The following is a 16,006-nucleotide window of genomic DNA, read 5'->3' on the forward strand; positions in this document are numbered from 1 at the left end:
AATTAAGGCTACAGATGAAATTAAGGTTGCTAATGAGCTGACCCTACAAAGGAGAGATTATCCTGGATTATCCAGCTGGACCTAATACAATCAAAAGTGTCCTTAGATATGAAGAGAAAAGTGGGAATGTCAGTGTCAGAGTGATCTAATAAGAGAAAGACTCAACTGTCCATTGCTGACTTTGAAGACAGAGGAAAGGAGTTATGGACCAAGCAATATGGATAACCTCTAGAAGCCAGGAAAGTAAAAAAAAAGGATTATCTCGACCCATTTTGGACTTCTAATCTCCACAACTTCAGGATAATACATTTGTGTTGTTTTAAGTTATTGCTTGCAGTAATTTGTTAGAGCAGCAACAGGAAATGAAGACACTCAATAAACTAGAATGTTTCTAGTCTACGAAATCCACATTTTTCCCAGTTTACGCAGAATGGTATAGTTGATCAACATGAGATGGGTAGTTTGGAAGTCTTAAAGTATATAATTGAATTGTCTGATCAGATTTGTTTGTTTAATTTACTTTATTGGTTCTAGCAAATTATATTACATTTCTCCCATAACTAGCAACAGGTGTTTAATGGGCCATTAAAAAAAAATCAGTTCATATGAAATGCCAAGATAAACCTTGTTTAATAGGAAACTTCATTGGTCACACTGATGAGGTAAAATATGAATTATTATGGTTTGAGATTCAGTTTAATGCTCATTTCTTAAAAATAATTTAGGATTTGCATGAAACCAAATTTATATGTATTAGTTTATTTGTTTTCTTCTCAATTAAAAAAAAATAATAAAACTGTTTCTTGGGACACCTGGGTGGCTCAGTTGGTTAAGCATCTGCCTTTGACTCAGGTCATGATTCCATGGTCCTGGGATCAAGTCCCACATCTGACTTCTTGCTCAGCGGGGAGCCTACTTCTCCCTATGGCTGCTGCTTCCCCTGCTTGTGCTCATTCTCTGATAAATAAATAAATAAAATCTAAACAAAACAAAACAGAACAAGAAAAACCTGTTTCTCTTCATGGAAAACATGTATTGCATTTTTATTAGGTTAGGAAAGACAAATAAGCCTGACTATTAAAAAGTAAAATAGTAGGTAGGAAAAACATATTTGTGGACAGTTTCAATGAAACTATGCAAAAAAAAAAAAAAATAGAAGAAAATTATCTTCCATACCAGGCACACACACATAAAAACGATTGCTACTTTCAGGTATCTCTCTAAAGAAGTGAACCATTTTGCTCAGTAACTTAATCATGATCTAGATTTTCATATTTAAGTAGCAAAGTAGGGGGGGTTGCTGGCTGGAAATGTAAAATGAGCTGAAACATTACAATAGTATAAAGTATATTTCTGATAATTTTGCTAATTAAATTGTTACCAAAAAAGTTGCAAAGCTCTGTCTGCCCCAAGGGAAGGTTTATTGCATTTCTGAAGTATTCCAACAAGAAACCAAACTATGAGCACTTATGAAACAACATAATGTGCAAGGCCCAAAGTTAGATTAGCCAAATTGTTTTGAAGAGGCATCAAATAATTGATCAGGAAGTAAAACTGTGATTATAGAGTAAAATCACAGTTGAAATGTAGCAAATAATTGCAAAAATAATTAAAGTCACAAATCCTCCTAGTAACAATGTGAAACAATTCTCTTTAGTGCCCCACAGGGATGGAACTTGCTAGCTTTGATTGGGATTAAACCTGGAGGTAAAAGAAAAGGAAAATTGTGGTCTGGAAGAAATCATATTGAGAACATATCATCCATAAGAAAAAAAAAGTTCCTGAAAAGTGAATTTGGAAGTTAGGTAATTTCCATTTCAAAGGATGCAATTTATTATAGTTCCTTTAATGATTTTTAAAGGAGTCAACGTAAGCTTGAGCTTTCTTATATAGATAGATTTCTAGTTTTCAGTTAATTTTTCTTCTGCTCTGGTAAAATAGAACCAGCTTGTTTTTCATCTCTAACCGAAAGAATAGGAACTTAATTAAGGGGAAAATTTTGCTTTCAGAAGAATTATGGATATGATTCTTATAAGCAAATGTTGACACTGTAGGAGTAAAATAGCTGTTCTTTTGCTTCTAGTACTTATATTGCTCATATACAATGCATTATAATACAACTGGATGACACCCTAGCAGTAGAATGAATGATTTCTGAAAATATGTCTTCCATCCTTTAAAAAAATCTAGTAATAAAAACACAACCTGAAACACACAAACATGTTGCTTATATTCTACTTGGCCTTCATGTTAGCTACTCCATCTTTCTTTTGATGTATATGTTATGATCCAAGTGTAAGTAGCTATCCAATCCTTGATCTCTCAGGTTTAATAAATAGGATTGCCCAAGTGATGATATCACAAAAATGCCTCCAAAGATAATGACATAATCCCCACTCTTGAATGTAAAGCACCTAGTTTAAGGCAACAAACTTAACCTCAACTCTTAAAAGCTCCAGTGTTTTAAATCAAATTATTTTATTAATTCTGAATTATTTATTGAACCCCTACTGTGTTTTTGGCACTGCGTAGAATATTTTATACATAAGGGATTTGTAATTATGTTGTGAGAACAAAGCCTTCTCACAACAACACACTAGAGTAAGGTAAGGATGTGGTTATTTACAAAAATGAATGCTATAGATAAATTATGTGTGGTTATTTACAAAAATGAATGCTATAGATAAATTACTCAATTTAGTGCTCTTTTAATTTTTTTTAAAGATTTTATTTATTTATTTGACAGAGAGAAACACAGCAAGAGAGGGAACACAAGCAGGGAGAATGAGAGAGAGAGAAGCAGGCATCCCGCCAAACAGGGAGCCTGATGCGGGGCTGGATCCCAGGACCCTGGGATCATGCCCTGAGCCCAAGGCAGACACTCAAGGACTGAGCCACCCAGGCCCTCCTTAGTGGTTTTTTAAACTCCATTTGTAGGTCATCTTTAATTGAGTACTTTGTACTAATGAATCTCAAATAGTCATTTTAAATTGCAGCTAGACGATCTCAAACTATCTATATTTAATAAATATTAATTCAGTACATACTATATACAGATACTGCCTCATGAGATCAAAGTAATATGATGAATAAAGTGAGAAAAACAGACATAGCTATAGCTCTTTCAGAGCTTATCCAATCGTGGAGATACATACAAGAAAATATAGTGTGATAAGTAATAATGCTGTGAAGCAAGACAGTGTCTCTAGCTTAAAGGGTCAAGACTGAAGGGTGAATAGGAGTTCACCAAACAGAGGGGCTAGAGATGTTCTGGGGGAGAATATAGCTTAATAGCAAATGTCTAAAGTTGGAGAAACAGAAAGAGAGGGAGAGGAACAGAGAGATGGCCTGCTTAATAAATAAGAGAAATTAATTATGGATATGATGGAGTCTGAGGAGAAGTATAAAAGAAATGAGAGTGAATGGAAAAGCAGGAATTATATCATACGTGAAGCACAAGTATACATGTGCATGTACATGCACACACAAACACACACAATTTTTCAATCTATCTATCCAGGACAAAAACATTTCCACGTGACTGACACCCTACCTGAAATTTATGTTCACAGAAAACAACAGATCATCCTACGATATTTTTTGGAGACAAGAGACAGTCCATTAGAAAAATATTGGAGGAGGGGCGCCTGGGTGGCAGGAGGTTACGCCTCTACCTTCCGCTCAGGTCATTGATCTCAGGGTCCTGGGATCGAGCCCCGCATCGGGCTCTCTTCTCAGCGGGGAGCCTGCTTCCCTTTCTCTCTCTGCCTGCTGCTCTGCCTACTTGTAATCTCTCTCTCTCTGTCAAATAAATAAATAAAGTCTTAAAAAAATATATTGGAGGAACAGTGAAGGGGCACTGTAATAAAGGCAGTGAGCATTGCCTTCTGGTCACATCTCCTGAAAAATAAGAGCTCTTTGTGGAGCAGCACAGAATAGAAGTCAGTCTCCAGAATGGCTGCATCCCACCTTTCCCACACCTCACTCTTTATACTTATCTGTACAACAGAAGTTACACACTTACAGCTGTGAACAACTCACAGTTTATAAGCTACTCAGAGGAAAAAAAAAATATATATATATATATAAAATATATATGTTATATATATATATATATGGTTATACATATATATATATTTGGCATTTAAAAGTTTTGGAATCGTAATTTAAAAATCCAGATTCCTGTTTTTCTGTAGGAAACCTGAAGCTCTAGCAATACGTCCTTTCATTTCTTCATAGAAGAAACTGGCTGGAGCAGAATAATGGCAGCCTGTATAGGAAGGGCAAGCCAAAATTTAGTTTGCTGCAGTCCTAAACACTCATATACCCAGCGCTGTAGAACTTTGAAACTTGGACTCAGGGTGTAGCACTCATGGCTGTTAGCCTTGTCAGCAGGTTACTCTAGGTCTTTATCTTGTGTTCTGGGTTGCTGGCTTGGTATCTTCTTTCACTCTGCTCGGAACCATATTTAGCTTTTGGCTTTGTTTCTACCATTAATATTGGACTTGAATTCATAGGCTTGGTCTTCCTACATATTGCCCCAGTGGACAGGTCCTCACACAGTCTAGTACCATTTGTAGAATCTCAAATAATTGAATTCCTCTGCTCAAAGATCTCCAAGAGATGTCCATTACATTCGGAGTGAAAGCCAAATCCCTATCAGTGATCCATAAGGATCAGAAGTAACATTTCTGAATGTATCACCAACTATGCTCCTCACCTACTCTGTTCGAACCCATTGTTCTCCTGGTTGTTATTCAAACATGCCAGATATGACCCAAATTTAGAGCCTTTCTGCAGCTTGAACAGTCTTTCCTCAGATACTTTTTATAGTCACCTCGTTCTGTTCAGTTCTGACTTTTTCAAAGGCTTACCTGGATTACTTGATTTAATAGAGCAACTTGTTCTGCACCGCTCCCTCCCCCACCCCCGCTACTCACAATTCTCCTTACTCTGATCCACATTTGTGGTTTTTGTTGTCTTGGTTATAGCATTTATTATTTTCAAACCATATACTTTATAGGTATGTTCTGTTTGTCATTTATCATCTGCCGATCTTTCTAGAACACATGCTCTGTAAAGGCAAGAATTGATGTCTTCTTTTGTTCGTTGGTCCTCTCGAAGTACCTGCACCAGTGACCTGTATTAGTTGGAAGAATGAATAAATGAATGAATGAGTTACCCCTGATCAATGAGTGAGTGGTTTATGATAAAATGCAAAAAATTTCAATGCTATTCCAAGGTCTATTCATAAAGCCTCTTTAATTTACTTCCAGAAGGAAGTTTTGTTTTGGGAGAACAATATATTTAAAATCATCATTAAAAAAAAAAGTATTAGTGTTGGGGCACCTGGGTGGCTCAGTGGGTTAAAGCCTCTGCCTTCGTCTCAGGTCGTGATCCCAGGGTCCTGGGACCGAGCCCCACATTGGGCTCTCTGCTCAGTGGGGAGCCTGCTTCCCCCCACCCTGCCTGCCTCTCTGCCTACTTGTGATCTCTGTCTGTCAAATAAAATAAAATAAAATAAAATCTTTAAAAAAAAAAAGTATTAAGTGTATATGTTCTCCCAAAACCTCATGTTTCTAATCGGGCACAAAGAATATATTAATGCCTCTGAGGCTTAGTGTGAAGATATAAATGAACAAATGATTGCAAGTGTTCTTTATATTTATATTTATAAATATATAATATTTAATATATATGTTATATATATTTATATATTTAAGTATTAGTTGTTACTAATAAAAGCTAATAAAAATAATAGAAACTAACATTTAATAAGCATATGCTATGCATCAGGCACTATGCTAAGCATTTTATAAATATTATCTCATTTAATCTCATTGAATGCTCATAGTAACCTCATGGTGCACAATATATTATAATTCCTAAAAACTAAAATTTAAAGAAGTCATTGGCAGAGCCACCGCTTGAATTCAGGTTTGTTTGGGGTTTTGGGTTTTTGTTTTTTTTTTTAAAGATAACCTACCCATTTGACAGACAGAGATCACAAATAGTAGGCAGAGAGGCAGACAGAGAGAGAGGAGAAAGTAGGCTCCCCGTGGAGCAGAGAGCCCAATGTGGGGCTCGATCCCAGGACCCTGGGATCACGACCTGAGACGAAGGCAGAGGCTTTAACCCACCAAGCCACCCAGGCGCTCCTGTTTGTTTTTTTTAATCCAACTTATCTTAACTAGTTATTGATGCAGATCTTCCCTAAATGACACAGTAATAGACAGTTGTGCACCAGCCTTATATTGAGGAATTGCTAAGTGCTGTTGTGCTGGGCTAGAAGGTACAGTAATAACCAAAGGGCCAACTGTCTACCAGAGCAGGAAGACTACATCGGAGAGCATTCAGCAGTTGGACAAATGTCAAATGATAGTATCTAGGTTGAAACAAGGGGAGCAAGGGAACAAAGAAGAGGGGAAAAAAGAAGACTATTCTTGGAAATGAACATCTTTCCCTTCAGCTAGAATGCTTCTTCTAAACTGACCCCATGGAATACTAGTCCACTTTACATAAAACATTCTTATTCTGTACTTACGTATTTTAGTGAGAGAAAAGCAAATGAGAGATTGTCATCTGCCCCAGATTCTTGGCGTTTGCATGATTTCCTACAACTAGCAATGAGCTAGAATTGTGGCTCCCTCCACTCAGTTGCATAGTTATGTGCTAAAACAAAAAGAGAAAAAGTAAAAAATGCAATTTGGGCAGTAGTAGTCCTCCAAACCCAGCATTTTTTTTAGCCTGTATTTCCCAAATGATATTCCAACAATCATAGTAATTTAGCATGTTATGTTCTTGATTCTGGTACAGAGAAAATGATTATGTTAAAAAAAAATAGGTATATTGTGCTGTTTGCTGTTTGATATTGCACTTCAGCAAAGGAGCACCACCAGCTGACAGTAATCAGGCAAGGAAGAGCAATTAGGCAGAAATTGCCCAGATTGTGCCTGAGCTTAATGAAGGTAGAAAGGTGAAGATCACTTGTAGTTTGGTCAGCACATCAGCAATGCACAGTACAAAATGTACAACTTAGAAAGTAGGAAGTACTAGAGAGCCCCACATACTAAGAGATCACTTTTAAATCTAAAGAGTTATCACTTGTTACTCAGGAGAATGGGAGACCAGTTTAAGTATCGGGGACTCCCAGTGCCTCGTTTGCCATATATCAATCAGTAGATTAAGTGACATACAATGAAGAAATACACTGTGATCTTTAAGATTATGGAAAACAGATGGGTTTAGAGGAATAAGATTGCTCTAAAGAAAAATTACTCAGGAAGCAAGTCCAGGAAATAGGGACATTGTTTGGGTAAGGAAGTGATATAGTAAGATGAAAGTTTTCTTTAAAAAATGATTAAAACTACACGATCTGAGGGTTGCCAGGGGGAGGGGGTAGGGGAAGGGGGGTAGGGTTATGGACATTGGGGAGGGTATGTGCTATGGTGAGTGCTGGAAAGTGTGTAAGCCTGACGATTCACAGACCTGTACCCCTGGGGCTAATAATACATTATAGGTTAATATTATTTGAAAATTTAAAAAAAAAAAAGGTACATGAGAAAATATGGTATAAAAAGATAGGTGACTGCAAATCTTTGCCGCTTAAACAGAACTTAGAGGTAAATCATCTCAGTTGCCAAGTGAAGTGACATAGTGGATGGGAAGGAGTGTTTGGAAATCACAGGCAAAGGTTTTCAGTAGATTTGACATTTGGTAACTATGAGACCACAGGCATATTATTTAAAATTTCCAGCTTTTGGTTTTCTTAGCTTTACAGTGGAGATAATACACCAAACTCATGAGGTGATATTTAAACCAGCTAATGCTATCCCTGACACATAGGAAGTGGTCAAAATGTTGGCTCTTCTCTTCACTCTCTTGGCTCATAAAATAATAAATGGTCTGCTAGCAGATTTATTCTTTTCAAGTCAAGATAATAAAGTTCAAGCTAGCAGAGATAGAGGAATTTGGAAAAACATAAAGTAAAAAATGTGTAAGATTCTGCCTGTCTGTTATGGAGCATTTAACTTTTTTTTTTTTTTTTTTAAGATTTTATTTATTTATTTGTCATAGAGAGAGAAACGAGAGTGAGCACAGGCAGACAGAGTGGCAGGCAGAGGCAGAGGGAGAAGCAGGCTCCCTGCCAAGCAAAGAGCCCGATGTGGGACTCGATCCCAGGACGCCGGGATCATGACCTGAGCCGAAGGCAGCTGCTTAACCAACTGAGCCACCCAGGCGTCCCAAGCATTTAACTTTTTAATGTCTTCAAATAATTTCCATTTGCTTTTCACAGTTTTTTTTTTAATTATAGGAAGTATTTTTGTGATTACATATTTTATACATTATATACTTAAAATTTTTCCAATAATAGAACTGCATTGCTTCAATTAGCATTTAAATTAATTTCTTATAAACTCATTGCACTGAAATAGTTTTTCTTTACCTCTTGCTTTTATTTACCTACTCCATTTTCTTCTTTTCTGTAATATGTTTAATCTTTCTCTGATAGTATTATTTCTAATAAGAAGTATATACTTGGTATCTGTCCCCTTTCCTAGCAGAGTTCCTGAAACCCTTGGAATTTCCTAAGTGATCACAGTGATAAAGGTGTCTTAATATTCACAACAAACTGCTTATAATCATACCTGAATTTATGTTAATGAGGTTATTCTTCAAAAGAACTTAATGATGGGGGCTTATTACCAAGGGAACCAACCATGTGATTGGAATGTTGGAAATGTAAGTCTCACCCCTGTAATCTCAAGGAAGAGGGGCTGGAAGTTGAATTGATTGCTAGTGGTTGATGACTTAATCACTCTTGCCTCTCAAATATAGCCTCCATAAAAGCCCAAAAGGACAGGATTTGCAAATCTTATGGGTTAGTGAACACATGGAGGTTCAGGGAGAGAGAGATTTGCTCAGGCAGCTTAAGAGCTCTACATTCTTTTCTCCATAAGTTACCCCATGAATTCTTCCATCTGGGTATTCCTGAGTAATATGCTTTCATAATAAATAAGAAATGTAGTAAGTAAAATGTTTCTCTGAGTTCTAAAAGGCTGTTCTAGCAAATTTATTAAACCTACAGAAGGAGTCCTTGGAAACTCCAATCAGTAGCCAGTGGGTCAGAAATACAGGTGACAGTTTGGACTTGTGATGGGTGTCTGAAATTGGGGAGTGATATCTAATGGGACCAAGGCCTTAACCTGTGGGGATCTGATGCTGTCTTTGGGTAGAAAGCATCATAATTGAGTCAAATTATAGGATACCTGACTAGTGTCACAGATTTGCTCAGTGGGGAAAAAAACATAGGAATGGGTGTGAGAATTAAGCCTTCTCATTGTCTCTTCTCTTGACTCTTACATCATCATTGCTTTCTACAATTATGTGTAACACTTTTATTCATATGATCCTCAGAATTTTTATCTATTGTTTCTATTTCCCTTAGTATATGTAAGCAACAGAGTAGAAATTAAGAAATATTAGCTTTTATCATTGTTATTGTCTTTATTTTTTTTTTCAGTTTCTCTCCATATTATCTATTGCTGCATAACGGATTACCCCCAACTTAGTAGCTGAAAGCAACAATTACATGTTATCTCACATGGTCTGTGAGTAAAAGATGCTGAAATGTCATAATGTGATGCCTCTGGCTAATGGCCTCTCATAAGATTGCAATTAAGCTGTCATGTCAGCTGAACTGTGGTCTCATCTGAAGGTTCAGCTAGAGGTAGGAGCATCTTCTTCCAAACTTGCACATGTAATTTATGGAAGACCTTCTCCCTTTGTCACAGGGGCCTCCACACAGGGCTGCCTCGCTGCATGGCAGTTGCCTTCCCTCAGGGCAGAGTCCGAGAAAGAGCAAGAGTGGGCACCCAAGACAGAATCTGTACTCTTTTCATAATCTAATCTTGGAAGTGTTATCCTACAATATCTTCCATATTCTATCTGTAGAAGAGATTCAGTAGTTCAGCCCACACTTAAGGAGACAGGATTACACCAGGGCATGGATATCAATCAGAAGGAATAGTGTTAGGAGCTATTTGAGAGGCTGTCTTTTATCTTAAATTTCCTTTTGATATTTACAGCCTTCCTTAACTGAGGCCTTCAGCATCATTTTGAACTCACCATGCCTCAGGATTGCATTCTTAACTCTCTTTGAGCTACCCTCTTCACTGGCAAAATATTTACATTTTAGAAGTTAGGTCAGTTTGACTATTTCTCCCGTGGGGAGGAGAGAAGTTTCTATTACCTTCTGAATTAAAATTTAAAGCCCTATGACAGAATTCAAGATCTTTGGAAAAATCTACCCCTTGCTTTTCTAGCTTCATGTCACGATCAGTGTCTCATCATCTCTGCCTCAGACATGGTCATGGGGAGTAAGAATGAGCACAGGAATTGATGCTGGTTCATGATACTGCCTTATACTTTCCTGTGTTCAAATTGAACAGTTACAAACATATAGGCATAAAAATCCCGATATTCTTCAGATGAAATCTTACCAGATAATTCCTCAAATTTTGGTAAGTGAGTCTACTTTAAACATGCAGAAGTCACTTCCCTGGACATAGGTGTCATTTCAGAAAGCCCTACAAAGTCAAACCTTCAAAACACCAGATGCGACTTTAAAAATGTCCTCGATATTTTCTCAAATGTCCTCAATCTTTCCTCACACAAAAAGTACTTTCTTTGATGTAACTATTGAACAGACCGTATGCCCTAGGATCATTGCTTTTGACTAATTATAAAAGGAATCATGGAAACACTGGCCCCACATCACGCAACCAGTGAGTGATGGACCCAGAACCACAAATCAAGTGATATATTCAGACCCTCTCCACTATACAGCACTGAGTCCTGTATGTCGTTACAATCTGCATCTTATGAAAAACACTCCAGGATTTGGGTAGATGCTTCATTTTTTTTTTCTCAGACAGTTTATTTCTCTTTAAATCAGTTTAGAAACAAAAAACAATCATAAGTATTCCAGTTCGATGCCAACTATCTTTTCAATTAGTTTTCAACTTCCCAGTTGATAAGTTCAATTTTTTTCTAATTTGGCTTGTGGGAGGGAAATCATATGTATTCGATTTATTTCTATATTAATAATGAAATTCCCATTTGTGAAATATGTTTAAAATAAAGAGTATCTAAAATTATAAAGGTCTGAAATTAACTATCAGTTTAACATACAGCATTCTGAATTTAGCAATTAATTTAGCATACAATACATTTGTAATAAAAACAAAAGAATTTTTTTTAAAGAGGCATTTAATCCTGCTCATGTCTACATGGAGAAAAAGAAGCACATTGAATAATGAATACATTCACACTGTAAATTTTAAAATCCGTGGTGAATAATCCCTGTAAAATTGTTTTTCTCTCATAGAAGAGTTGCAGAGCATCATAAATGTTTTCACTGGATGGTAGTGTGCTGGAAAGTTGTCTGTTGTTTTGTTTTGTATTTTAATTTATGATTGTTTCCCTTCTCCATCAGTATTTTCAGATAATGCTATTGGAAGGGGATTTCATTGCTTGCACCAACATATGGCTGCCTTTCCAAACAGAACTGGAGAAATTTTTTTAAAAATGGTCTATGCTTCTTCCTGCTGCAAATAATGTCCTTTTGCCAATCTTTACTAGAGTAAAGGTGTGAGTGTGGGTGTGCATATGAATAACTAGAAGCAAAGCTGTAGGTAAATCAGCATATGCTGATGCTGTTCTAAAAAAAAAAAAAAGAATATGTTATTTTCTTTTTCTACTGGATAAGCCAGAGAAGAATTGCTATCAACATAAAGACGGCTAAAATGTAATGACATGCAGAGTTATCTCAGGGGGAGTACAGCCAGTCTTATCTGTCTATCTCCAGGGGAGTATATGTAAACTAAGCATAAATATTTTTATGTGTGGCAGATTTTTAAAGTTAATTGTTAGTAAACCATGGCTCCACAAAAAACCTCTAAGGGGCAATAAACTGCTCCAGTATTAAGAGCATTGTAAAATAAAATTTGGCTTGTGTATATAATATATTCAAAGGGAGTTGATGGGAAATATTGTACCAATAGCATGAAGTATTTAGTTTGGTGTGAAAATATTTTAAAAACACATTATAAGACCAAAAACTTGGAAGAAAAAAATGCCCATCTAAGAATGAAAATCGAATAATGGCCATCTTTACTAGAGGGGAAAATGAAACTCACTTTCACTTTGCCAATTAATAAAATATACACATATGTGTGTGTGTGTATGTTTTTAGGAATAATGAGGACAAGATCTCAGTTAGCTGAACAGGATTAAGATTAATTTTAAATGTAATGGGAAAAGAATTTTCAGATACCCAGATCATGTAATCTCTCATCTCATAAATCACCAAAAAGAATAAACCTACATTTTCGTGGGTTGTCTTTTTGCTGTCAAATAGCTACTCAGAAAAAAAGAAAATATAAGCATAAACCTCATTTCAATTATTTTTAATAAAGATTTTGAAAATTAAACAATGCTAAATGTCACATAAAGAAAAATGTATTGTAACTACAGCGTTTACTGGATTATACACACATGCCTCAGTGATGTATTTTCAAGATTATTGTTCAGTATAGTTCATTAGATAGAGCACATCATGGATTCATGGAAATAAATCATGTTAGTCATGACTATTAAAATTAACGGAATTTAGATAGCAAGGACTTTCTCATTTTTGTCTCCCTATCTTTTATAAATTTGAATTCTATGTAATATTCTACACTTCCAAAGTATGGACAATTTATTGTGGTTTTATGACTCTTATTGAATTTTCCTCTGGGTTTAAGATTTTTAAAAAGTCCCCTGCAGTTGAACACTGAAATTCAGGTGTCTAATATTTGTAATAGCTTATATTAATACATTGTTTAAAATCATATTGTCAAATTTACAGTTGGAAATAAAATTAATGCATTGACTATAACAATAACAACAACAAAAAATCTAGTTGTTTTGTAGAAAGTCCTTTGCTAAAGGGTTCAGGGGTGGAATATGAAATTTAATGAGTGTAAATGTCAAGTCATATGTGTGCAGGGAAAGCACCAAGCTAAGTTCAATTTAAATGGCAATGAATTAGTTAACGGGGGTGAAGAGATAAGGATAAATAACTAGATCCAACATCCGAATTCTCAATGCATTATACAGGAACCAAGAAAGCTAATAAGAGGCTGACTTTTACCAAGAGCAATATTTTATCCAAGAATATTGTGCTCTCTTGTTTCAAGGGAATTAGACCAAATCTGGGATACATGGTGAAGTTTTGCTGCTTCATTTTTTTCAGAAATATATAATGACATTTAAAAGTTTTTTGTAGACACATTAATTTTTCACATAAAAACTCAGTATTTCTGAAAAAATGCAAATAATTCATTTGATAAGAATTTAGTATCTAAGTTGACCTAAGACAAAAAAAAATGTTTTAAAAAGTTTTATTAAAGAGATTTCTAAAAACATGAAACCAGGTATTTTGGTGTTAATAGTTGAAAGGTATTTAACTTCAGTGTCTTATAGGCTGTTTTGGAATGTTGTATGCCTACCTTTTGGCCAAATAAAAGCAAAACTTAATGTCTGTGAATGGGCCTGTAACATTGATTATCTATCAGAAATGTAATACTCTTTACATATATATATATATATATATTACAGGAGATAGAAAACAAGAAAGAATATCACTATAAGAGCCTATTGAAACTTTGTTACTACATTAATTTTACCAAAAGTTTCAATAGGCTCTTATAGTGATATTCTTTCTTGTTTTCTATCTCCTGTAATATGAACAAATGAATCTTGTTTTTATCTTGTTCACTGTTCTTTCTCAGACTTCTAGAACAGTGCCTGACACAGCTGCTTAATAACTATTTGTTGAATTAATGATGAATGATTGAATAAATGAATGGGGTCCTGCTTCCTTCCATATTGCCCAGGTAAATAGTCTAGATTTTTTTTTAATTTGAACAGAGAAGGTTTACTATAAAAATGATTAATAATTTATAGGAAATTAGCTAAGAAGAAATAAAAGAATACACTAAAGAAAACTCTGGGGCTGAGGGAGAGTAGGCAAGGAAGGAACAACCTTCCAGGAAAGTGAATCCTCTCCAAAGTTAAAATTCAGACTTATAGGAAAGAGTGTGTTTGTAGCCCTGTGGTTGAGGGATAGTTGACTAGGTTGTCCTAAAGCAGAGTTGGTGGGCAATTCCTGACAGAGGCTGTCTGGGATGCCAGAGAAGTGCTCTGGGGAGCTGCCTGCTGGCGGTGATGCCAAACTAACTAGGAAGCCATAACCAGGAAGTCAACAGAAGGCACGCTGGGGAGCCTCTGAGTTTAGATTTCCCTTGTGATGGACTTTCATTAGTAACCCAGTGTGCAGTTATACAAAGCATGGAAGAGAAGTATGCTACGGATATTCGGTCCATCTAGGAAACTAGAAAGTAGACTGGGGTTAGAGTTTAGGTACCAGCATTTGATTCCTTTTTACTGTGTTCCAAAAGAACCTCAGTTATCTAGCCTTGGTTTTCTTATCTGTACTTACAGTTCTTTAAAGGATTAAATGAGATAACCTATGCAAATGTCTAATATAGTATCCGCCCATAATAGACCTTCAATTTTATTATTTTTCCCTAGTCCCCTTGAAAAGTCTATTCACAGTTTAAACCAGTAATCAGGATATCCTTTCAGGATATCACTTCATGCCCCCATACCCTGCTATACTTAGTAGCAAAACAAAAACAAAAAGCAGTTCTAATTCTAGAATAATCCCATTCTTTCTTTACCATCTATGGAAAATGTGAGACAAGTAGCTAAGCAGAAAACAAGAAGCTTCCAAGATCTCTGTGACCGAGCACTCATTACTATTTCTACTTCTTAACTTTTCAAAGCACTCAATGCCTATAGTCTAATTTGATCTTACCAGAATCAAAGAGGCTGAATTATTCTTCTCATCTGAAACATGAAGAAACCCCTAGAACCCTAGGACAGTGAATGACACATCACAACTTGTTAGTAACCATGAAAAAAAGAGTCAGTGTCATTCTGATAGCTGACTCCATCACTTTGCACAATTTTATGTAATGAAGTAACATTTTTATTTTATTTTACTTTAAATTCAATTAATTAACATATAATGTATCATTAGTTTCAGAGCTAGAGTTCAGTTCTTCGTTGCTGCATTTAACACCCAGTGCTCATTACATCATGTGCCCCCCTTAATGCCTGTCACCCAGTTTCTCCATTCCACCCCCAGCCTCCCCTCCAGCAACCCTCAGTTTGTTTCCTATGGTTGAAAAGTCTCTTATGGTTTGTCTCCTTCTCTGATTTCATCTTATTTCATTTTCCCCTCCACTGTCCTGTGATCCTCTGTCAGAGATTTTTAATTTTTACTATGTTTTTCTAAATATCTACTTACTTGCTTTCTTTTGGTACTAGGACTTTTTAAAAATTACATATGTAAGGAAGTCCAACCTATAAAATAAAGCCAAACTGAACTATTGTGGTCAAGGTAGGAACATGGACACAGTAACCAATTCACTGGATTTCTGCTTCTCATCTCCAAAAGTGGGTCCCGTAGGTGATAGGAAGCATCTTGCAGCTTTAAAGAATACCATTTCCTTTCACATAATAAAGCTTTCTAAAATGCTGTAAAGCAAATAAAAAAGAGTACCTGCCAACTTCTGTGGCCCCTTGCCTTACCTGGCTTTCCTCTGTTTGAAATCTGCATTTTGCAATTAAGCAAACTGTCCGTTGATTTCAGTATATTGGTAAAGATTACTAATTTTTTATATTACCTTGGGTAAACCAGAATTAGATATGCCTTCTTGTTGCTAGAGATGCTGAATGCACACTTATGAGAACAGCCATGTCTCAGACACAATATAGAATGGACAAATAATTTAAACCTCTTTTCATACCAGAATTGCTATATAACTGCTTTTGGCCTAAGATGGTATTAATTATAAGTTATTATTTTTTAACTCTTATTGTTACCTGTCTT

The sequence above is a fragment of the Lutra lutra genome, chromosome 5, assembly GCF_902655055.1.
Source record: "Lutra lutra chromosome 5, mLutLut1.2, whole genome shotgun sequence".
Taxonomy (NCBI): Eukaryota; Metazoa; Chordata; class Mammalia; order Carnivora; family Mustelidae; genus Lutra; species Lutra lutra.